At 39.3% G+C, this 24,038-nt stretch overlaps 1 long non-coding RNA gene across 1 annotated transcript in view; it reads right to left on the reverse strand.

Annotated features, from left to right (window-relative positions):
• Positions 1 to 240: 240 nt before the first annotated feature.
• LOC123330835 overlaps positions 241 to 24,038 on the reverse strand; it is a 52,207-nt gene continuing 28,409 nt past the window's right edge. Inside the window, exons 6-10 of the long non-coding RNA XR_006640368.1 lie at positions 10,970 to 11,273; positions 8,571 to 8,675; positions 2,720 to 2,804; positions 1,477 to 1,501; positions 241 to 552 (exon numbers count right to left, since the gene is read on the reverse strand). This is a non-coding gene — a long non-coding RNA (uncharacterized LOC123330835). The remainder of the gene's footprint in view (positions 553 to 1,476; positions 1,502 to 2,719; positions 2,805 to 8,570; positions 8,676 to 10,969; positions 11,274 to 24,038) is intronic.

Consider the following 24,038-nt stretch of genomic DNA (forward strand, 5'->3'; position numbering starts at 1 on the left):
TTTACATCCTATCTTTCCAAAGTAAATTTAGAACTCAATCTGGTTTGATTCAGAGCTCAGAAATGTTAATTATATTACCTAAATGTGTGAGTCTTGACCAAAGTGAAGTATTTTAATTTAAAATCCAGTCATTAGTACTAAATAGGGAGTACCCAAATGGCTGTCCACAGGCAAATGAGGCTCTGATTAAGGTTTCATTATTTATAGTGAAACTGAGAAAAATAAGAGCAATGCAGAAAGTTTTTCATAAAACTAAACTTTATTTTTATTTCTATCTATAATATTTATTTTATAATTAATTCTTGGGAAAATATGTCATACATTAAATAATAACACCATATAATAAATGCATATTGCATGTGATCAAGATATAATCCTAAATTGTCCATGAATTAAAAATTAAAGAAGACAATTATATCAGTAGGGTTACAGTGAGGAGGCAGCAATCACACAGTTATTTGAATGAAGAGAATTTTAAAAATTGGAAACTGGAGAAATAAAAAACATTCTTAAGATACCAGAAATAACAACTGCAGAAAGTAGTATCTCCACCTGTAGGGATGGAGGAACAAGGAAAGAGGTTGTTAAAACTTAGAAACTAGAAAGGTAGAGGAGGGAGCCCATATGAACTCAAACATCCGAGGTGACGCTGCATGCCTGATGCTTATGTTGAGGGTTGGAGTGGAAGGAGTTGTGCACAAGGAATTTCTTTCTGCAAGTATGGGAAAACTGGCAAACCAGTCCCACTTAATGCTGTAGGAGGGAGGGAACTGCGGCTGCCTGGTGAAGGGTTGCTGAGCTAATGCTCACAGGAACAGGAAGAAGGCAGAAAGAAAACTGGAAGCTGACAGGCTGCAGCAAGTCCCTCCTTTCTCCTGCCACCTCCCAGTCTCCTCTAACACTCCCTAGTGGAAGAGCCTAACAGGGAGCCAGCTTAACAGAGTAAAAGTGGAGTTTACAGAGTCCAAGCATCACAAAGCGGGGCACAAAAGGGCTTAAGAAGTTAACTGGTACAATACTGCTGGCTTTTACTTACTAAATTTTCACTTATATATAAAATACCACTTAGTGACAAAATTTTATCAATAGAAACTTTATAAGTCAAGTCAGTGAAACTGAGGTGGATGAACCAAGAGCCTGTTATGCAGTGAAGTAAGTCAGAAAGAGAAAAACAAATATCATACATTAATGCATATATATGGGATCTAGAAAAAACGGTAGTGATGAACCTATTTGCAGGGAAGGAATAGAGATGCAGACGTAGAAAATGGGCATGTGGTGGACTCAGCAGGGAAAGGAGAAGACGGGAGGAATTGAGAGAATAGCACTGAAACATATACACTAATGTGTAAAACAGCTAGTTAGTGGGAATTTGCTGTATAACACAGGGGGCTCAGCCTGGTGCTCTGTGATGACCTAGAGGGTTGGGATGTGGTGAGGGAGGCTCAAGAGGGAGGGGAATACATGCATACTTACTGCTGATTCACGTGTTTGTGAGACCCTGGGAGAAAGCAAACATGCCATCTCTCACCTTTGTAGCCTTGTATTGGAGAGGGGAACACTGGGGGCACTCTCAAAGTCGAGTTGCTCTCCAGACTTTGTGCTACCAACTTCAGAACTTTTCTCTTTTGATGCTCTTCAACTGTACCCTTGCCTTTGAAGCTCCCACCACTATATAGAACCACTCTTCTCTTCCCATGCTTAACACTTTTGTTACCAGCCTCCAAACCCCTCCACCATGTTCATTAAGATCTGAAGCATCTGGCTCAAGATACTCCTTCACACCCTGAATCCTGCATGTTCAGCCTGATTCAATCATACACGTGAAGGAAACATTAAATAGTAACTGCACAGTTGTCTGATCCAGACCCCAACACACTTGGCTTCTACGGCACTTCAGCAATCCTGTCTCAGGAAATAACCAACATCAACCTTAATTATAATCACTAATTTCTGGACTACTGAACTCTGAAACTAAATCCACCTAAATTCTCTAGTCCTTTCACTCATCTTAAGGCTTACCTAAGGCTTACCTTAGAGCTTCTCTCTCTAACCACTTTCCCAAACTATCAGCCCCTTTAATTTTGTCTTTCTAACTTAATCAGGAGTTATAATTAACGTTTATTGAGAGCTTACTCTGCCAGGCCCTACTCTAAGTGCTGCATGAATATCACCTCATTTCATTCTCACAGCAACCTTACAAAGAAGCTGCTACAATCTTGTAAACAGTTATTTCTACCATTTTCTAGCCATGCCTTCAATTTCCTTTGACAGTGCACAACACTTGCCTACCTAACTGTGGGCGTAGTTTATCCTTTTTTTTTTTTTTTCAGACTTCCAAAAAAGAAATCACATAATTACAGAAAAAACAGAATAATTAAATTGATTGGTTCAGGTTCCTAAGCTAAGACTCCAGCATTATTCAGTAGCCCCATATGCACCCCAAGTTAAATTCCTTTGCCACTTTTATAAAAGAGTTCCAAAGCTTTAACGCTCTGTTCAAGCTGCATTTTATGTTCTCTTCCGCTACTCTACTCAACTCTATTCTATTCTCACCCTCACTCTCAACCTGTGGCCTGAACTTCCACTTTATGAAGAATATAGACATCATAAAGCATAATTTCCCTCTCCTTGAGCTCCTGTTTTATCGAAGTGTGCTTATTTTTGTCACCAGTCTCAAAGGAAGGAGATTGCCTTGATTCAACCCCTTCTTTCTTACCTCATGATCTCATTTCATCTGTCTCTCTTCTATCTTCAGTCCTTCATTCAACAAATATTCATGAGCATCTACTAGGTGTCAGAACCTGTTTGAGGGAAACTGGATACATAAGTGGACAAAACAAATATCCTTGCCCTTACATTTTAGCCTCTCTATTGGTCCATGTGCCTTAGATCTTCTTTAAATAATCAAATTCACCTTATATACCCACCAGATGGTAAAGCGTCCGCCTACAATGCGGGAGACCCAGGTTCAGTCCCTGGGTTGGGAAGATCTCCTTGAGAAGGAAATTGCACCCCACTCCAGTATTCTTGCCTGGAAAATCCCATGGACAGAGCAGCCTGGTAAGGACCTCTGTCCCAGAGGACCATGGGGTCGCAAAGAGTCAGACACGACTGAGCGACTTCACTTCACTTCATGCATCTCCAAAAAAAGTTGTCAGTTGCAACTTCTGTCTCTTCATCATTAAATTACTTAAAAAGGATATCCTTGAGGGGTAGGAAACAATATCTTAAGAATGAAGTATATGGTAAATAACTGCTAAACAGAAAGAATCACGGTGATGCCACCAAATAAAATGCCCATGAGCCACAGAGTCACACACTTGTCCCTCCTCTTCCTGAGGCTGCCTGCTTCTTTGGATGACCAAGATTCAGAGAAAGCATCCCCAGAAACAATGTGTGCTCAGGGGATGTGATTCATCACACCCAAACTGCAGACGCCAGTTGACAGCAAACTCAGCTTACTTTCCCTTCACTTTTGGGTAGCTAAAGGCCTTAAACAAAGATTATAGGACAAATGTTTCCAGGCCTCCAACTCAAATCCAGCATAAATTCCAAGAGTACGGATGAGAAAGTACCAGATTAAAGTAGAGTAGGAAGTCAAGTCAAGGAGAGTGCACCCATAATTCTCTAGGCAAACAGCAGGCCTCTATAGATGAATAACAGAAAAACTTGAATACAGAGCCTGTGAAAAACTATTACTAAATGAATTAAATAAATGTATGAGAAAAACAAATGAAAAATATTTGTTCAAAATATGCTTGTAATTGAACAAACAATTTTAAATAAGGATTATTCACTCAGTCTCCCTTGCTGGTTTTGAGTATAGAGGAAAGAGATCACAAGGCAAGAAATATAAAAAGCCTCTAGAAAATGGAAAAAGCAAGGAAATGAATTCTTCCCTGGAGCCTCCATAAAGGAACACAACTTCACCAACACCTTCAATTAAGGCCTATTCCCTAATCTATTTTAAGTTAATTTTAATGTATGGTATAATACAGTTCATTTTTTTGCTTGAGGATATCCAGTACTCCCAACATTTACTGAAGAGACTTTCATTTCTCCATTGCATATTCTTGCCTCTTTTGTAAAAAATAACTGACCTTATATGGCTTGTTTTAAGACTCTGTTCTGTTGCATTGACCTCTGAGTGTTTTTATACCAGCATCATACTGTTTTGATTACTACAGATTTGTAATTTGGTTTGAAGTTAGGCAGTGTGATGCCTCCAGCTTTGCTGTTTTTACTCAAGATTGATATCAAATTTGGGGGTCTTTTATGGATCAAATTTTTAAATTGTTCTATTTCTATGAAAAATTTCATTGGAACTTTTAGAGAGATTATACTGAATGGACATTTCAGCAATATTTTTAATCTATGAATATGGAATATCTTTCCATTTTGTCTTCATTTTAATCATCAATGTCTTACACTTTTCAGTGTACAGATTTCTTACCTCCTTGGTTATATTTGCTTCTAAGTGAGTATTAATATTTTATTATTTTGATACAGTTATGAGATTATTAATTTCTTTGATAGTTCATTGTTAATGTATAGAAAAGCAACTAATTTTGTATATTGATTTTGTATCCTGCAAATTTACTGAATTTTTATTAGTCCTAACAGTTCTATAGAGAAGTCCTATGGTTTTCTATATCTAATATCATATCATCTGCAAAAAGAGACTTCTGTTCCTTATTTGGATTATTTTATTTTTTTTTGTCTAATTGTTCTGGCTACAACTTACAGTACTATGTTGAATAAAAGTGACAGAAGTGGCATCTTTGCCTTGTTCCTAATGTTAAAGGTAGTTTTCAGGTTTTCACCATTAAGTATGATGTTAGCGGTGGGCTGGCATCACCAACTCAATGGACATGGGTTAGGGTGAACTCGAGGAGTTGGTGATGGACAGGGAGGCCTGGAGTGCTGAGGTTTATGGGGTCACAAAGAGTCAGACACGACTGAGAGACTGAACTGAAGTAGCTGTGGGCTTGGTATCTTGGAAACCCATCCCTCATGTGGGAGTCAAAAGCTGAGGTGCTAGATGTGCCGTCCAAACTCTGCTTCTCAGGGAAAAGCTGGGAATAGGCATTCTCTCTCAATAGTATTTCACTGCTGGGTGCCGAGTTTATAGTGAGCATGTGTCTCAGCCTTTCCTACCCATTTAGTGTTTTTTCATATGTCTGATATGTAGAAATTGCTTAGCTAGTTTCTCAATTGTTTTTTCATAGGGAATTTCTCAGAATGTACCTATATACATGATGCTTCCATGAAAGGAAGAATATTCAGGAGCCTCCTATGTCAACATCTTGATAAACTCTTCAAACTTTTGCTATTCCTAGAAGACACTGGAGGACACTGAAATGGCTCACTCACTACGTGTCTTAACTTCTTCTAACATGCTGAGGCTAACCAGCTAAAAACTATTTCACAATCCCTTGTACCAAGGTTCTAGGATTTAAGTTCCTACCATCAGATGTTAAACTGGACTTTGGCACTCACTTTGTTGGTGTGGTTTGGACAGCAGTGGCACCGGCTGGGACAGCAGCCCCTAAATTGGGAGACTATTTTCTGCTCACAGCAGAGGTTCACGAGCTAATAACTTGTAGTCATTTCTTTCTGATACTATAGCGTCCTGCTTGGGTTAAAAGCAATAATTTCCTGACAGCCAGTGTAAGTTGGGAACCATTCCTGGAAGCTCAACCTAGAATCTGTGAGCCATTTAATACTCTGAAGAATCTCTTTGTGCTCAAACTGACTATAGTGAGTTTTAATCTCCAAAACTGAACACTGACCAAAATGCTACTTATTTATTCTGGAGAAAATTTCCATCTGTGAAGAAAGAGATTTGTGACCAAGACAGCAATTCAGACACAGATTTCACTCTGCATATTAGACTTTAAGTCAGTAAAGCAGGAACCACCTAAAAAACAAAGAATGACAATTACCTTGTGCTATAGTAGGTCCTCGGAGAAGGCGATGGCACCCCACTCCAGTACTCTTGCCTGGAAAATCCCATGGGCGGAGGAGCCTGGTAGGCTGCAGCCCATTAGGTCGCTAAGAGTCGGGCACAACTGAGCGACTTCACTTTCACTTTTCACTTTCATGCATTGGAGAAGGAAATGGCAACCCACTCCAGTGTTCTTGCCTGGAGAATCCCAGGGACAGGGGAGCCTGGTGGGCTGCCGTCTCTGGGACCGCACAAGAGTCGGACACAACTGAAGTGACTTAGCAGCAGCATAGTAGGTCCTTATTATCTACTTTATATATAATGTGTATCTGTTAATCCCAAATTCCTAATTTATCCCTCACCCTGCTTTTCCCTTTGGTAACCATAAATTTGTTTTCTATGTCTGCCAGTCTGTTTCTGTTTTGTAAATAAGTTCATTTGTATCATTTTTTTAGATTCTACATATAAGTGATATTCAACATCTTGTATCAATATTCAATACCCATAATGGAAACTAATCTGAAAAATATACATATTTACATATATATTAAACTGAATCACTTGGCTGTAAACAGAATCTAACACAACATTGTAAATCAACTATTCTTAAATTTAAAAAAAAAGAATGGCAAGCAATGATGTGTTATGGTCCTCATTGGGCATTTGATGTGTTGAAATTTGGATGTAGCATTTAAAAAGATATCCGAATTTCTTTACTAAAACTTAAGAAAGCAACATGCACTGTTGTCTTATATTATTTCTTTCTATAAACATGCATCAGGACTTTTCCATATAAACACCTTCAAGAAGCAGTAACTACTCATCTGCATGAACCTACAGGCCCTGGGAAGGTCAAGCATTGATTTGAACTCCAATAGGAAGCAAAAGAGAACTCAGAATCCAGGTCTATTACTCCTGGAGCCTCAAGGCTGTTCTCTCTGAATTTAGTTATCCATCTTTCTTTACCTCTGGGCTGTGGAGAAGCTCTACATATCCTATTCTTTTAACCCTATTTCAAGTACTGACTGATGACCACCTAAGAGGGATATGTGACATTCTCCATGGTTTTGACTTCTATAGTCCCATGATTATTTCTTAGGTGCACAAACAATAGCCATAGAATAGACAATAAATTTTTGTAACAGATAGTGTGGCGACAGGAAATAAATATTTGAGTGTCAAAGGTATAAAGCATCCTGGGTAGTTGAGATACGTATCATAAAACAGACCTAGTTCCTGCTCTTAACTGACAGGCAGTGCCCATTTTGCTTGAGTGTTTCTGCTTGCTTGTAAAGTCAGAGCTCAAACTGAAACAACAGCAAAAAAGCACAGATGCAGAGCTTAATTTGAACTGGGTTTCTATACCTATAAAACTCACTTTAAATCCATTACACTATAATAAGCAATTTCTTACCAATAGTGTACTCGGACCTGGAACTCTCAAGAACTTAACCATTTTACACTCCTTGTGTATGGAAAAACTAACAAATAAATCCTTTATGGAAATTTTCTATATTTCAATAGGGGTTTAGATAACCCAGGCTTTTGCATTGCTCAAAACTTATCTAATAGTGCACTTAAAATCTGAATATCACAGTTATATAAATTTTACCTAGAAAAAAAAAAACCTGAAAAAAAAATTACATGAATGCTAAAACGTCTAGGAGTGAAAAGTACCTATGTCTGCAACTTAGTCTGAAATGCATCAGAAACTTAGATGCACAGAAGACAAATATAACAAAATGTTAACAATCATAGATTCTAGGTGGCATATTGAAATATTCTTTGTATTGCACATTTCCATAAAAAGTTTAGAGGAAAAATGGTCCACTATAGCAGACCAATCTGAGACATTGCAGGTGGATTCTTTACCAGCTGAGCTACAAGGGCAGTTTATTTTGTAGGCACATGGAAGATGCAGAGAGGTGCAGAGGACTCTAACAAGCTCACTTAACATTACCCTACTAAAGAAAAACCTGCAAACACCAGCTGAAAACTAAAATCACAGCCTTGGGGATTCTTTTTAATATCTGCAGGGCATGTATTTCAAGTATTTTTATTACACTGAAAACTGAAAAATTGGTCTGCCTTCTGTTTCAAGGTAATAAACTGCTACTAATGCCTTTAAGGAAGTGGGGATCACACAGAGGGAAGAGCCCTTTACTGTAGGCAATCTTAGTGGGTTTTGGGGGTGCAAGACCAGGAGAAAGAAAAAGGGAGGAGGAGAGGCAGAGGCAGGGAGAGGAAACAGGGAAATAGGAAGGAGATGGAGAGAGGGGGAGAGGAGAAAAGGAAAAGAAATTGAAGTTCCAAGGCCTAGAAGGGTAAAAGGAGCCAACCAGATGAAGGGCTGAAACAAAAGAATTCAATGAAACTCCAAGATGTTGCACAGCTGAAGGACATTTTGAGACTTGGGAGGCCAATTCACTTGTGCTTGTTTACACTGCTGGTGTGTAAACTCTATCCTTTATCCTTTCCCCAAATCGTCACTAACATCTCTTAGATTCATGAATATTTTCTGTGAATTGGCTTTTACTGGACATCAGACAGGGAGCTCAGTTTTTCTTCTTGGGTCAGTGTAGTGGAGAAATCTTGAGATGGGCTTCAGACTCCCACAAACCTTGAATGAAAGGTATCCAGGTCAATTTTATGGAGATCTCTTGGGCTCAGGATGAATGGGAAGGAGGAGGGGGGTGGGGTTCCAACACTGGCATTTTCAATTAGCCTGTTGAAAAAAATAAAAAAATTCAAGCTGAGTTTTCTTATCCATTTTTAATTCAGAACACCCTCATTACCAGATATGGAAATTCAGGAAAGACATTTTCAGATTTTGGCGATCAGTCTTTTTTCATGGGGTAATATTGCCACCTGCTGGTATTTGAAAACAGAAATACCTTTATAACATTCAGTAGTTTTAAATTTGAAATTGTTTAGAAACCTTAAGAGACGTTCATTTACTGGCAAATTCTTCCTTTGTGCTAGAATACAAACTTCTATAAAAGGCAAGTTCTTTGTCCTCAAAGACTTCGTATTATCTAATGGCAAACTTAAAAACACTTTCTTACTTTTCAAGATTCAGGCCCCATTTCATCAGTACAACTTACCTAAGGTGGGTGGCCTTGGCCTGCAGTGGCTTGGGGGTGGGACTGGGGCAGGGGGTGGGTTCCCAAGGAGAGATTGAGGCGGGGTCACGGCAGTGAAAACATCAGTTCCTACCCACTAGATCAGTGGTCCATGACATGGGCCCCAGCCTTTCGGCTTTGCAGAAAAGAATTTCCACAAAGATACAGAAAGTAGTGAGGCATGTGAAGTATTTATTAAGAGGGAAAAGAGTATAGTACGTGTAAACAGACACGAGCAGACTCAGAGGGACAGTCCCTGAGTTGCACTGTCGTGGCAGTTTGAATTAACTTTATGGGGTATTTCTTACAGGTTTCCTTTAGCCAGTGGTTTTGACTGGCTGGTTATGTCCATATTTGGTATATCTTAGGATCCTCCCATGTGTGCACACACATCTCTTAGCCAAGATGGATTTTACCAAAAAGGAGTATGGGTACAGAACATACTTTGACGTAACTCCTCCTTTAACATCCAAGGAGACTTTTCTGTGCATCTGTAGTTGGGGAGTTGGGGCAGGGTCCAGCCTCCTCCCTTAATTATCCTGCTTTTCTCTTCTTGAGAGTTTCAGTTCATAGAGAATGAATCTCCAATTGCTTTACCCCGGTTGCAGGGCAATCTGCCTCCTACTTCAAAACTTTTTGACAGCAAGTTCTCACCCTTCTGAAACAGAAATTGACTGCTCCCTCCCTCAGGCCCTAGTTCATCCTGTACATATTTCTTTCTTAGCACATACAATACACCACAGTACTTGTTTTATTACAACATCTGTCTCCTATAACCAGACCATAAATTCCTTGAAACTCAGGGACTGTATCTTTGGTGCATTTATACTCCTAGTACCTGGAACAGAACCTACACATTGTAACCAGTAAGTATTTGGTAAATGAATAAATGAATGACAGTCAAAAAAGCACAAGCAAAGTAAATATTATTACATATAAACTTTTATTAATTCAAAATAACTTTAAATATTTTGGCTTCAGATATGCACATTATGTACTTCCTTATATATGTGTGTGTGTGCGTATGTGTGCTCATTCAAAAAACTCACCTTTTGCAAAATTCCTATACATGAAATCAGTAAAGAACAAATATGAAGCTACCTCAGTAGGTAATTTTTCCATCAGCATATAATCCATAAACTCTTCATTTTTATAAGGTAATCCAAAACAAGATACTGATGGACTGTCTCATCAGTTAAGAGCACCAATGAAGACAAAACATTCGGAGTAAATAAATTTTATCTATTTGATAATGAGTCACCATTGTTGAGGTACAAAAGAAACTGAAAAGTTGTGATATTTGAATTATGCATGTTAGTTACATAACCCAGGATCACAAACAGAGCTGAGTTTGAGATCTGTTGAGATCTGCATATGAATTCTGTGGAACTCCAGGGCACCCAAGTCCCCTGAGTTTGAACAAGAACTAGAGTTCTCTTCTTCAGAACTCTTTGGAAAGGCACTTCCAGGGAGCCTGGCTGTTTACCCTCAGTCAGGAGATTGTCAAAGAACATGCAAATGAAGTGTGGGAGGTAGGAGACCAATTCTTACAGGGGTCTATATACAAGTACTCTGAGCAGATAATCTGGATACCTCTATTCCATTAAGCAAAAGCTGATGGAAATTCCTGTATGTTCTTCCCATTTGCCTCACACCTTCTATTTCCCACTCATTCCTCTTTCCTTCTTGCCTTCCATTCCAAGGTTGATCTCATCCTTTTCCAGTTAAGTTCTGAGACCTTAACTCATAAATTATCTTTCTTCAGTCTTCCTCCTCTTTTCCTCACCTTCCTCCCTACGTATCAAAACACCAAGCTTCTTCTGTCTTGGGGGGAAAAGAGCCCTCCATTGAGTCCTGTTTCTGAAGAGCCCAGCGACAAATCCTAAGTCCTTCTTACCTTCACCATCAATCTTCATAAAAGATTTTACTTGCTGCCACAGTTATCTTCTCCCTTTGATGGCACAATTTCTTGAGACCTGAGTTTTCTCAGACTTGTATCTTGATACTGCTTTCCTCCCCCAGATTACCAATCATCAACAGACTTGTCAGCTTCAGTTACTCCGACTCAACTCTTGACATTTTGGGCAATAGGGATTATCACACTCGACTGAACATGCTTCTCCCCATCTTCTGCACTTCATCCTCTTCATACTTCTCAATCAGTTCTCAGTTTTCTTCCCTGGAACCTCTTCTTCTTACCTCTAAAAGAGAAGGTAGAAGAACAGTTTAGTTCTTCTAGAACTGTTTATGACTAAACAGTTTAGTCCTCATCTTGTTCTCACTTGATATACTCTAACTTAGGGATTTCAGCTATTATTTCTGTCCTTCATAACAAAAATCTATTAAGGGCCAACCATGTGACAGGTACTTATCCTTGGAGTTTGTGATTCAGTGATGAACAAGACTGAGAAGGTCCCCATTATCATGAGTTGATATTCTTGTGTACATGTATACTGTAAGGGAAGGGTAGGTAGTGACAAATATTAAACAAATTAAACAGCAAATAAATAGGAAAGTATCAAAAGTGACAAATACTAAACAAATTAAATAGCAAATAAATAGGAAAGTATCAAAATATCAAAAGTATCAAAAATAAAGTAACAAAAACTCTGCAATTGAGTCTTGTTAGAGAGGCACTCTGAGCTTAGCTTCCCCAAGGCTGGCATAGGTTAACCCCAGACTATCTAGCTAGGGAGATTGCCAGTTGAGGTTTCTGTGTGAGGCTGAGGGTCATGGCTCGAAGTGAGCCACCCAAGCTGAACTGACCCCAACTCACTGCCAGATCTCAGAGGGGTCTCTAATACCAGAGGTCTTGAGAGCCAAGAAGCATCACTAGGCTTTGACCAAACTAAAGGACAGGAGTCCAAACAGAAGAGCAGCAACTGACAGAGGTGACCATGGTGACCAGAGGAACCTTGAGACAATATAGAAATCTGAGAATCCTGCCTTCTTCAAGCCAGAAGATCACAGAAGCCACCTCTCCATCATATACTCAGATAACATCTTAGAGAAAAATGCTTAAGAGAGCAGTTATACTAAGACATTAAACACTACTGAAACCTGAAAGGAAATGTTTAAATGCTTACACGAGCCTAAGTTTAAAACCTGGCAATTTCCTTGTATTTTTTGTTACTGTTGTTTGTTCCCTCATACTACCAATCCCCCAATAACCAGCAAATTGAGACTTGTAGAGGGTGAATTAGAGCAGTGATAGCAAATAAACTTTTCCCTGCAGTTCTGAGTTGTGAAATGGGTAGCCCTATGACATGGCTATGTGTTTGTCTCTAATTCTGACCTCTTTCTTGAGTTCCAGACCAGGAACAGACACACAGATGTAGAGAACAGATGTGTGGACACAGCAGAGGAAGGAGAAGGTGGAATGAATTAAGAGAGTGGCATCAACATAAACACACTACCATGTATAAAACAGCTAGTGTGAAGCTGCTGTGTAACACAGCTTGCTGCTCCATAGCGACCTAGAGGGGTAGGACAGGGGGATGGGAGGGAGGGAGGCTCATGAGGGAGGGGACAGATGTATACTTACAGCTGATTAATACTGTTGTACAGCAGAAACCAAAAACATTGTAAAGCAAGTATCCGCCAATAAAAATAAATAAAATGTATCTGTCTCACCTACAGACCAACTTTTTCCTAAATCCTTTGCCTCAGTTAAGATGAATTTCTGATCTTCATAATTAATCAGATTGAAAATTTTGGAGTCTCTAAAGTATCACAAGCCTAACCTGAAATACTGTTCAGATATAACGTTTATTTATAGTCTCTGCCACTCTGCTAGCTCAGGGCCTCTTTAATGTCATCTAAAAGATTAAAGTCTCTTGACTGGTTTTCCTGGGAACAGGGCATGAGGATAGTCCTGTGGGAATGGACATAAACTGAGAATCTTTGTATTAACATATTATTAATATTAACACCCATCAGAAAGTACTCCACCATGGAAGAGGCACTAAACAACCAAGTATACAGAATACTAACCAGCTGACATCATCCAGCATGTCACTGACCCCCTTAGTGCTGGCATAATGGGCTAAGCTGCCAGGGTGGCAGAAACAGCGACTATGCATGGGCCCAACAGTCTGGGCTCCCTCTTACCAAGGCTGATCTAGCTAAGTCCTAAAACAGATTATATAATCTGAAAGAGACCAAAGCTGAACCCCCAGTATAGAACATTTCCCCCAGGAGACCATCAGACAGGGTAAACTGATTACACTGGACCCTTTTCCACTCTGAAAGGGGCAGTGATTCACTTTGACCAGAATCAACACTTATTAAAGGTATGGATTTGCCTTTCCTGACCACAAGTATAAATGTGAGCTTGTGACTTAAAAATTTTAAATGATGCACATTTATGACTTTTCCAAAAATAAACTCCCAAACCTAAATTAAAAATAAAATGGAATAAGGAAAGAAGACAGAGACTTAACACCAGTACCTGAGATTTAACAACGTTTCTGTTTCACTTTATATCCTACAGAGCTTTGCTACCGACCAAACAGATGTACTAAAGCAAGGGAGATGTCAATACAGATTGCTCGGTGCACTATTCCTATTACATACCACAACGTTCAGAAGCTGCCAATCGGAGATGGTAATCTGGAATGCTCAAAAAGCATTCTGAAGGATGGTTGAGGTGATGATACCATGTGAAGATAGGACACCCTCCTCTGGGTTGTAGTTATGCCCTAAATCAGTAAACATTATGCTATCGCATCTGTAAGAAGTAACATACATGTAGGCAAGAAACAAGGGGAAGAAGCAGGAATGGCCTCCTCAGTCCCAGCGCCCATTTAGAAATTTATATTTCCTTTCCCTGCAATGCTAGGTTCTATGAATCTGGAAGTCCTGTTCTCACCAAGGGACAGAGCCCATTAAACTTTAAGTTACAACTGTCGCCTGGTCACTCCAAGTATCTTGAGCCAAGAAACAAATCTGGCAGGAGTAATTGATCTTGGTCATCAGAAAGAGGTAGGGCTTCTGTCACAAAAGTGCAGGGTATTTTTTATTGCCAGATGACAAACGTATGTTTGTCATATGATGGGCATATATGAAAGGGATCTATCTCTTCATACTCCTTTGTCCAATTTTGACAAATGGACAAATACAACAGTCAGAGCTGGACCATATCAGGTCTAGAGCTCATAGTGCAGAAGATAAAATGCATCACAACTGAACTTCCTCCTCTTCCAATCCCGCTTTGTTCACTCCCTGACAGGTGGTTTTTCAAAAGGCACTCAGCAATAAATCTTTTTGTATGCACTCTCTGCCCTTTTATTACGGCACATTTCTTTGCCATGTTAAAAAAAAAAAATGCAGGCTCACCTATTTTTCCTGCCCTAGAACCAGCCATTTCTAAAGAATAGGAAGCACTCTACTGCAAAAGAAACTGCTTAATCTAAGTAAAAGTCTTTCCGATTTTTATTTTTAAAATTTTCAAGCTGAAAGGTTGAGAAAAAAGAATATTCCTTTAGAGCTTATAGTAAACATTTTCTAAGCTGGTCTCTAACCACTAAAGCTGGACCATGTGTATACTGACAACTTCATTACTTAGCACCATTTCCTCTCTTATCTTTCCATTTCCCATAGTCACTGTTCAAATCCTTTTGTTAGTTAGTGTATTTTCTCAAGACCTCTAATATTTGACTCCTCAAACATCTGCACATCTCTCTCCCTGACAGGTGACTGATAACTTAGCCCAGTATAGGATTCACTGATGTAATTCTATCACTAGTTCAGTGACATTATCCTACCATCTTCTAGTCTCCAAAGTTCGATGCAAGAAATTTAGTCTCACTCTCATTTTTTTTTTTTTCCCCTTCACAAGTAACTTTTTTTTTCTTTCTGGAACCCAGCAAGATTTTGTTATTCCTGAAACTTAAAAAATGTATAGGAATACATCTATTAGTTTTCCTCATCAATGCTAATTGAAATTTGGACTGAGGGAAAGGAATAGGGTAATTCTTAAAAATGCAGATCTTCTTTCTAATATGAGTTCTTACAATTTTCTTTTTTTTTTTAACCTTGTAGAACTCCTCCTTGTATCTCCTGAATCTATTAAGTTTATGTCTTCTTTTGTTATTTCATTTTGTTTTTAATCTAGGGTTGGTGGGAAGGTATTTTTGGCAAAGTCACACGTGCATCATTTAAAATTTTATAAGACTTGTTATGAAAAACATTAGGCCTCACACATTTCAGGGGCTTTCCTGGTGGCTCAGACGGTAAAGAATCTGCCTGCAATGCAGGAGACCTGGGTTCGATCCCTGGGTTGAGATCCCCTGGAGAAGGGAATGGCAACCCATGAGAATTCCATGGACAGAGGAGCCTGGCAGGCTACAGTCCATGGGGTGCAAAGAGTCAGACATGACTGAGCAACTTTCAGTTCACTTCACAATTCCACACATTTCAAATTTCTCACCCTAGAAGGCAACTGCTTTCAATTCTTCCTGTTGGTTTCCGGTATTTATCCCCAGTCTCTACATAACATGTTTACAGTCTTATGTTCTTACTATCAGTTACTGGCTTTACTATCTACTGATAATATTTATTATTAATACAGATGATGAGAATTTAGCTCTTTCACATATAACCACCATTCTCACCCCACCCCACCCCACCCCACACACACACAACTGGGTTCCCACATTCTTCCAAAATCTTATAAAGTTATGATTAAATCAATATCCATTTTATTATTAATACAGATGATGAGAATTTAGCTCTTTCACATATAACCACCATTCTCACCCCACCCCACCCCCCCACACACACAACTGGGTTCCCACATTCTTCCAAAATCTTATCAAGTTATGATTAAATCAATATCCATTTTCTCCTAGTCTCTCTCCCTCACACAGCTCCCCTAGCCAGCTCTTCAAAAGGTCTGTGGTATCAATACCACAGGATAATACTGCAGGACCCATATCTATTGTTTAGATTAATCTTGTTTATGTTGACCATGTAAATACTATGATAGCTGAATCATGTTTACTATGATTATTTTCTCTAATTAAGATTTTTTTTTTTACTTTTCTGTTTTAACATTAATTTTTCCTCCCATATTCTCCAGAGCTTGTGTAAATCTCTTCCCAATAGAGTCAAATCCACTGATTATTTTATTAATTTCATCTTCTTGAAGAAGTCTCTCCTTGAGCTTTCTGACCTGTCACAATCTATATCAACTCATTTTCAGGCCTGCTACAAAGCTATCATTTGATGTGTCTCTTTACCCACACTTAGCAAATTCCTTTGTCTCTTTTATGTTGGATCCTGTTCCCTCAATTTTGTTTTCTTCTTCCTTGATTTACACCAGTATTTTAATGATGCACAGGCTCCAATAATGTCCACAGAAATGGTATGTGGAAAATCAACCTCTGAATGTTTTTGTTATAATCTATTTCTCTGTATGAATTTGTTCATAGTTTTTAGATATTCTTCCTCTTGATTTTTCCAATCCACTAATTTGGATTGATCTCCAGAGTGACTAAAGTTTGAAATACCTTAACGATTTGAAAATTAACTCCTGATTAAGGAGAAAAATCACAAACACTCGTGATTGCATGCATGCTAAGTCACTTCAGTCTGTCCAACTCTCTGCAATCCCAGGGAGTGTAGCCCATTAGGCTCCTATGTCCATGGTATTCTCAGGGTAAGAATACTGGAGTAGATTGCCATTTCTTCCTCCAGGGGATCCTCCTGACTTAGGGACAGAACTTGCGTCTCTTGCGTCTTCTGCATTGGCAAGCAGGTTCTTTATCCACTAGCGCCACCTGATAAGCCCACAAACACTTTAGAAATTAATGAAAAAGTAACTCCATAAAAATTTACAGAACACAGAAAAAGCCATAATTAGATAAAAACTGATGTCCCTAAATCCTTTCATTATGAAGACAAATGAGCACAAGTTCAGAAACATGTTTATCCTAAGTATTTTTTTAAAAAGCACAAAGTTAACTAAGAAAATTTGAGGAGTCAATAGATAAAGATAACAGAAATAATCTATGATACAGAAAAACAGTAGAAGAGTTACTAAATAATTCCAAAAGATGCTGTTTTAAAGACTAACAAACAAGATATATACACACACATACAAACACATACACCATTTATGATCCTGCTTAAAAATGTGAGAACAAAACAAATATTAGCAAGACTAGAAATAGAAGAAATGTGTGATTTCCTAGAAAATACAAATAAACCAGAGAAAACCAGGTAGAAAACCAACTTGATGAATTACCAAAGAAGGGATTCAAAAGGTGACTATTATTTTAGATAATAATAATACATCCAAAAAGCTTTAAATCTTAGTCTACCTTTTAGGAACAAATAATTACAATACTATTTAAATTATTTCATATCAAACAGAAAGATGAAATGTGTCTCAATTCATTTCATGAAGCCAGCATAACTTTATTACCAGAACTTAATTAAAAAAATAAATTCAAAATGATAAACCATTCTAAATATTTCAGCTACTAAGACTGTGTTAAAAAATGACCCTAGTAGTTATTGACCTAAGTGCAAAGAAATAGAGGAAAACAATAGAATGGGAAAGACTAGAGATCTCTTCAAGAAAATTAGAGATATCAAGGGAATATTTCTTGCAAAGATGGGCTCAATAAAGGACAGAAATGGTATGGAGCTTACAGAAGCAGAAGATATTAAGAAGAGGTGGCAAGAATACACAGAAGAACTGTATAAAAAAGATCTTCACAACCCAGATAATCATGATGGAGTGATCACTCACCTAGAGCCAGACATCCTGGATGCCAAGTCAAGTGGGCCTTAGAAAGCATCACTATGAACAAAGCTAGTGGAGGTGATGCAATTCCAGTTGAGCTATTTCAAATCCTGAAAGACGATGCTGTGACACTGCTGCACTCAATATGCCAGCACATTTGGAAAACTCAGCAGTGGCCACAGGACGGGAAAAGGTCAGTTTTCACTCCAATCCCAAAGAAAGGCAATGCCAAAGAATGCTCAAACTACAACACAATTGACTCATCTCACACGCTAGTAAAGTAATGCTCTAAATTCTCCAAGCCAGGCTTCAGCAGTACGTGAACCGTGAACTTCCAGATGTTCAAGCTGGTTTTAGAAAATGCAAAGGAACCAAAGATCAAATTGCCAACATCCACTGGATCATCAAACAACCAAGAGATTTTCAGAAAAACATCTACTTCCGTTTTATTGACTATGCCTAAGTCTTTGACTGTGTGGATCACAGTGGATCCACAGTGGATCACAGTGGAAAATTCTGAAAGAGATGGGAATACCAGACCACTGATCTGCCTCTTGAGAAATCTGTATGCATGTCAGGAAGCAATAGTTAGAACTGTTCATGGAACAACGGACTGGTTCCAAATAGGAAAAGGAGTACATCAAGGCTGTATATTGTCACCCTGCTTATTTAACTTATATGCAGAGTACATCATGAGAAATGCTGGGCTGGATGAAGCACAAGCTGGAATCAAGATTGCCGGAAGAAATATTAATAACCTTAGATATGCAGATGACACCACCTTTATGTCAGAAAGCAAAGAAGAACTAAAGAGCCTCTTGATGAAAGTGAAAGAGGAGAGTGAAAAAGCTGGCTTAAAGCTCAACATTTAAAAAGCTAAGATCATGGCATCCGGACTCATCACTTCATGGCAAATAGACAGGGAAACAGTGGAAACAGTGGCTGACTTTATTTTTGGGGGCCCCAAAATCACTGCAGATGGTGAATGCAGCCATGAAGTTAAAAGACGCTTGCTCCTTGGAAGAAAAGTTATGACCAACTTAGACAGCATATTAAAAGGCAGAGACACTACTTTGCCAACAAACGTCCATTTAGTCAAAGCTACGGTTTTTCCAGTAGTCATGTAAGGGTGTGACAGTTGGGACTATAAAGAAAGCTGAGTGCCGAGGAATTGATGCTTTTGAACTGTGGTGTTGGAGAAGACTCTTGTGAGTCCTTTGGACTGCAAAGAGATCCAACCAGTCCATCCTAAAGGAAATCAGTCCTGAATATTCATTGGAAGAAATTATGTTGAAGTTGAAACTCCAATACTTTTGCCACCTGATGCGAAGAACTGACTCATTTGAAAAGACCCTGATGCTGGGAAAGATTGAAGGCAGGAGGAGAAGGGGACAAGAGAGGGTGAGATGGTTGGATGGCATCACTGACTCAATAGACATGAGTTTGAGTAAAGTCCAGGAGTTGGTGATGTCCAGGGAAGCCTTGGCGTGCTGCAGTCCATGGGGTCGCAGAGTCGGACACGACTGAGTGACCAAACTGAACTTAATTTGATTTCAGTACTGACCATCTGGTGATGTCCATGTGTACAGTCTCTTGTGTTGCTGGAAAAGGGTATTTGCTATGACCAGTGTGTTCTCTTGGCAAAACTCTGTTAGCCTATGCCCTGCTTCATTTTCTACTCCAAGGTCAAACTTACCTTGATGTAAGGTATCTCTTGACTTCCTACTTTTGCATTCCAGTCCCCTATCATGAAAAGAAATCTTTTTTTGATGTTAATTCTAAGAGGTCTTATAGGTCTGCATAGAATCATTCGGCTTCAGCTTCAAAATTGGGAAAGAAATACATCAAGGCTGTATATTGTCACCCTGCTTATTTAACTTATATGCAGAGTACATCATGTGAAATGTCAGGATAGATGAATCACAAGCTGGAATCAAAACTGCTCAAAGAAATATCAAGAACTTCACATATGCAGATGACAGCACTTCAAGGCAAATAAGATGGGGGAAATGTGCAAACAGTGACAGATTTTCATTTCTTGGGCTCCAAAATCAATGTGGATGATGACTGCAGCCATGAAATTAAAAGATGCCCACTCCTTGGAAGAACAGCTATGACAAACTTAGGCAGTGTATTAAAAAGCAGACATTGCCAACAAAGGTCTGTATAGTCAAAGCTACGGTCAAAGCCATTTTCCAGTAGTCATATATGGATGGATGTGAGAGCTGGACCATAAAGAAGGCTGAGTGCCAAAGAACTGACACTTTCGAACTGTGGTGTTGGAGAAGACCTTTGAGAGTCCCTTGTACAGCAGAGAGATCAAACTAGTCAATCCTAAAGGAAATCAACCCTAAATACTCATTGGAAGGACTGATGCTGAAACTGAAGCGTCAATAATTTGGCCACCTGATGCAAAGAGCTGACTCATTGGAAAAGACCTTGATGCTGGGGAAAATTGAGGGCAAGAAGAGAAGGGGGCGACAGAGGATGAGATGGTTGGATGGCATCACTGTCTCAATGGATATGAGTTTGAGCAAACTGAGGGCAATAGTGATGGATAGAGAAGCCTAGCATGCTGCAATTCATGGGGTCAAAAAGAGTCGGACATGACTTGGTGACTGAACAACAACAAGGGACTGGGATAGGGCAGGTGAAAAGACAAAGCACAGAGGATTTTTAAGGGCTTGAATAGTGGATACATGTCAGTTCGTGGGATTGCAGAGAGTCAGACACAATTTGCAACTGAACAACAACATAGAATATACAACAAGAGTGAAACCTTCTGTAAACTATAAACCAGGGGTGATAATGATGCATCAATGTTCAGGTTCATCGATTTTTCCAAAGGTGCTACTCAGGTGTATACGAGAGGGATGGGGGTATGTGGGAATTCTCTGTGCTCTCTGCTGAATTTTGTTGTGAACCTAAAACTTCTCTAAAAAATAAAATCTTTTAACTGTGTAGATTTCTTGTGAATCAATTTATAATCCACTCCATCAGACAAAAATCACACTCATAAATTGCAGTATATGTCCTTGAGCTTCCTATAGGTATCCTGAGAGACAATTCTGTTAAAATTCTTAGAGGACATTTTCGTTTAGTAAAGATGTGTGAGGCATGGTATATCCTCAAGATAGATTACTTGCCTTGGTGAGGCATGACATTAAATTTCCTGAGGCCTTATCAAAGAGTGTCACAATCACTCCCTTGGTTTCATAGTTAAACCATGTGAATCTAGAGTAAATCACAATACTCTAGATTTAATCTCTTTCCATAAGATTTTTCTTAATTTGCAAATTGTCTGCCACCTGGAGAAACTAGAAAAAAAGAGTTTTATTTTCAAACTCAGGAAGTCTGGTTCCTTTAACAATTCTTTCCTTAGCTTCTCTCTCTTAGTCTAATTGGACTACTATTAATGAAATGGCCAGAGGCTTGGTGGCTCATAAACCACAAAAATTAATTTCTCACAGCTGTGGAGGCTGGAAGTCCAAGATCAGTGTGGCAGCATGGTTAGGTTCTGGTGAAGGCCAGAACGTTCCAGGGGGCAGACTGCCACCTTCTCACTGTGTTATCTCATGGTGGAAAGGGCTAGGGAGCTCTGCATGGTCTCTTTTACAGAAGCACTAATCCTATTCTTGAGGGCTCCACCATTCAGACTTAAGGACTTCCCTAAGCATCTCCCCGTTTCCTAACACCTTCACACTGGGCATCAGCACATGAATTTTGAGGGATACAAGCCATTACACCACAGCACTTCCTCCTGTCAAGTTTACTATAAGCAGCAAGAAACAGCCAGACAACACCTGTGAATTTGTGCAATTCATTATAACCATTTTCTCTTTTCCACATTACCATAAGTGACAATGTTGCTAAACTTTCTGCTATTACATGACAAGGATCTTTTCTCCTGCTCTCAATGATACTTTCTCAATTTCCTTTAAACCTTCACTGAAATAATCCTTGACCATTAGGCTTCCACTAACACTCTCTTCAATGTCCTCCCACCTTCTGCCCATTGTCTAGTCCTATCTAGTTTAGCTTCAGTCACCACTACATTTTGAGGTTTCTGTCACATGGCACCCACCTCCAAATACCAAAATCTAACTCAGTTTCTATGACTGCAAAACAAATTACCCCCAAATTTAGTAGCTTAAAAGAACAACATTTGCTCAAGAATCTGAAATTTGTGCAGGGCTTGGTGGGGATAATTCATTTCTGCTCCATTCAAGGGAGACATAAACAACAAAGAACTACAGATGCTATGATAGATGTTGTAAAGAACAGATGAGCCCAAAGGATGCTATGCTAAGTCACTTCAGTCGTGTCCGACTCTGTGTGACCCCATAGACAGCAGCTCACCAGGCTTCCTCGTCCCTGGGATTCTCCAGGCAAGAACACTGGAGTGGGTTGCCATTTCCTTCTCCAATGCATGAAAGTGAAAAGTGAAAGTGAAGTCGCTCAGTCGTGTCCGACTCCTAGCGACCCCACGGACTGCAGCCTACCAGGCTCCTCCATCCATGGGATTTTCCAGGCAAGTGTACTGGAGTGGGGTGCCATTGCCTTGTCCGGAGCACAAAGGAGGCAGTAGTTAATTCCACCTGGGAAATCACAGAAATAAGTAACCCCTGAACCAAAGTTGGGCACTGACATGAAGAGGAGCAGGTATCAAACAGTGGGTTATATTTGGGAAACCACTATATTGGTATGAATAAGTCCATTAAGGTAGGAGAACAGGAAGGAAGTAATTAGTGAGAGTTGAGGCTAAAAGCAAGGCTGAGAACACATGATGTTTCTACAGGAGTAAGCAAGAGGCCTAGGGTCAAATCAGGTGTAACACAACCAGGGGGAACAGCTGCAGCTGGGAATTACAGGGGACTCTGAAGAACTACAACTGCTAAAGGCAAGCCCCTATGATGAGAGCCAAGAAGAAGTCGTCCAAGAGGCACTGTCACAGAGAGGTTGTCAGAAGGTGTCACTTCAATGGTATCTGAGAGAAAAGCTACCAGGAAGAAAAGCAAGAAAAGGTCAGGCTGGGGTTCCCTGCACGTTCTGTATTTCTAATTTACACACCCCATCTTTACCTTGGGGAGAGAGAAGGTTTTCCCCAGTATCTACTTGACAGTCAGAGGTGGTAGTGATCATGAGAATATCAACACAATTTCTCTCCAGAAAATCTTCAGAAACTCAGTGAGGGCCTGCGGTTGTTAATACAGGCCAGATTATTCTCTCAGGCTCATGGTAGGAAAAGCATAAACCTGGAAAAGAAGACTGTGTTCTCTCAGATCCTCTCTCCTCTCTTCTGCTCTCCCTCCCTCTCCCGGTCTGTTTCCCTTTCCCTCCCCTCTCTTCTCTCTCTCTCTCTCCAACTTCATCTACTAGATTTCTATATAACCACAGGTAAATCTCTTATTTCAAGCCCACTAGAAACCAATAGCAGGAACTCTATGGAATCCTGACTCCCTATTATATGTTTTCTCTTTAGAAGAATATTTTTAAAAGAAGTGAAGTTTTTATTTGCCAGTGACACTTTCTGGAACAGAATTGAGAACAACATTCAGATAAAAGAATATTACTCTGTAAAATAAACACTATCTTACCAAGCCTTCCTTTCCTAACAGATACAAAATCTTAACTGTGCTTTCTATGCCTAAAGGAGTCATGATGACAACTGAAGATGCTGTCAGTTCTTACAGCTCAAGTGGACAAGAATTATAGTGGAAATTTCAAATAGAATCACTAGTGCAACAACTGGAGCCACTCAGATAAGTAGATATGTATGAAGAATGAGGTAGAAAATAATGTCTCCTATAAACTGACAAAACATGAGCATTACTTCTAGTATCCCAAATCTCACTTATGCTTGAAAACAAGCGTATATCAAACTTAAATAGAACCTGATCAGATGAAAAAAACATTTTTTAAGATTTAGATTCAGGCAGCTGTAGCAGGAATTGGTGGATCTCTTTTTTATTATTTCAACACTGATATGACTCAGTTATTTACTTGCATTTCCTGATTCTTGCTCCTATAACCAACTGCCTATATCAATGTAACTTCTGCTTAAATTAAAAAAAAAAAAAGTTTCATTGACCAGCAAATGACCATTTCCCTTATGCCAGCAGTGCCTTCGTGGCAGCATCTCATAGGCCCTGGCTGGCTACAGCTGGAGAGATGGAGTACTAAGTCCAACCATCACCAGTCAGCTGTTGATGAG

Source organism: Bubalus bubalis, chromosome 20, assembly GCF_019923935.1.
Source record: "Bubalus bubalis isolate 160015118507 breed Murrah chromosome 20, NDDB_SH_1, whole genome shotgun sequence".
Taxonomy (NCBI): domain Eukaryota; kingdom Metazoa; phylum Chordata; class Mammalia; order Artiodactyla; family Bovidae; genus Bubalus; species Bubalus bubalis.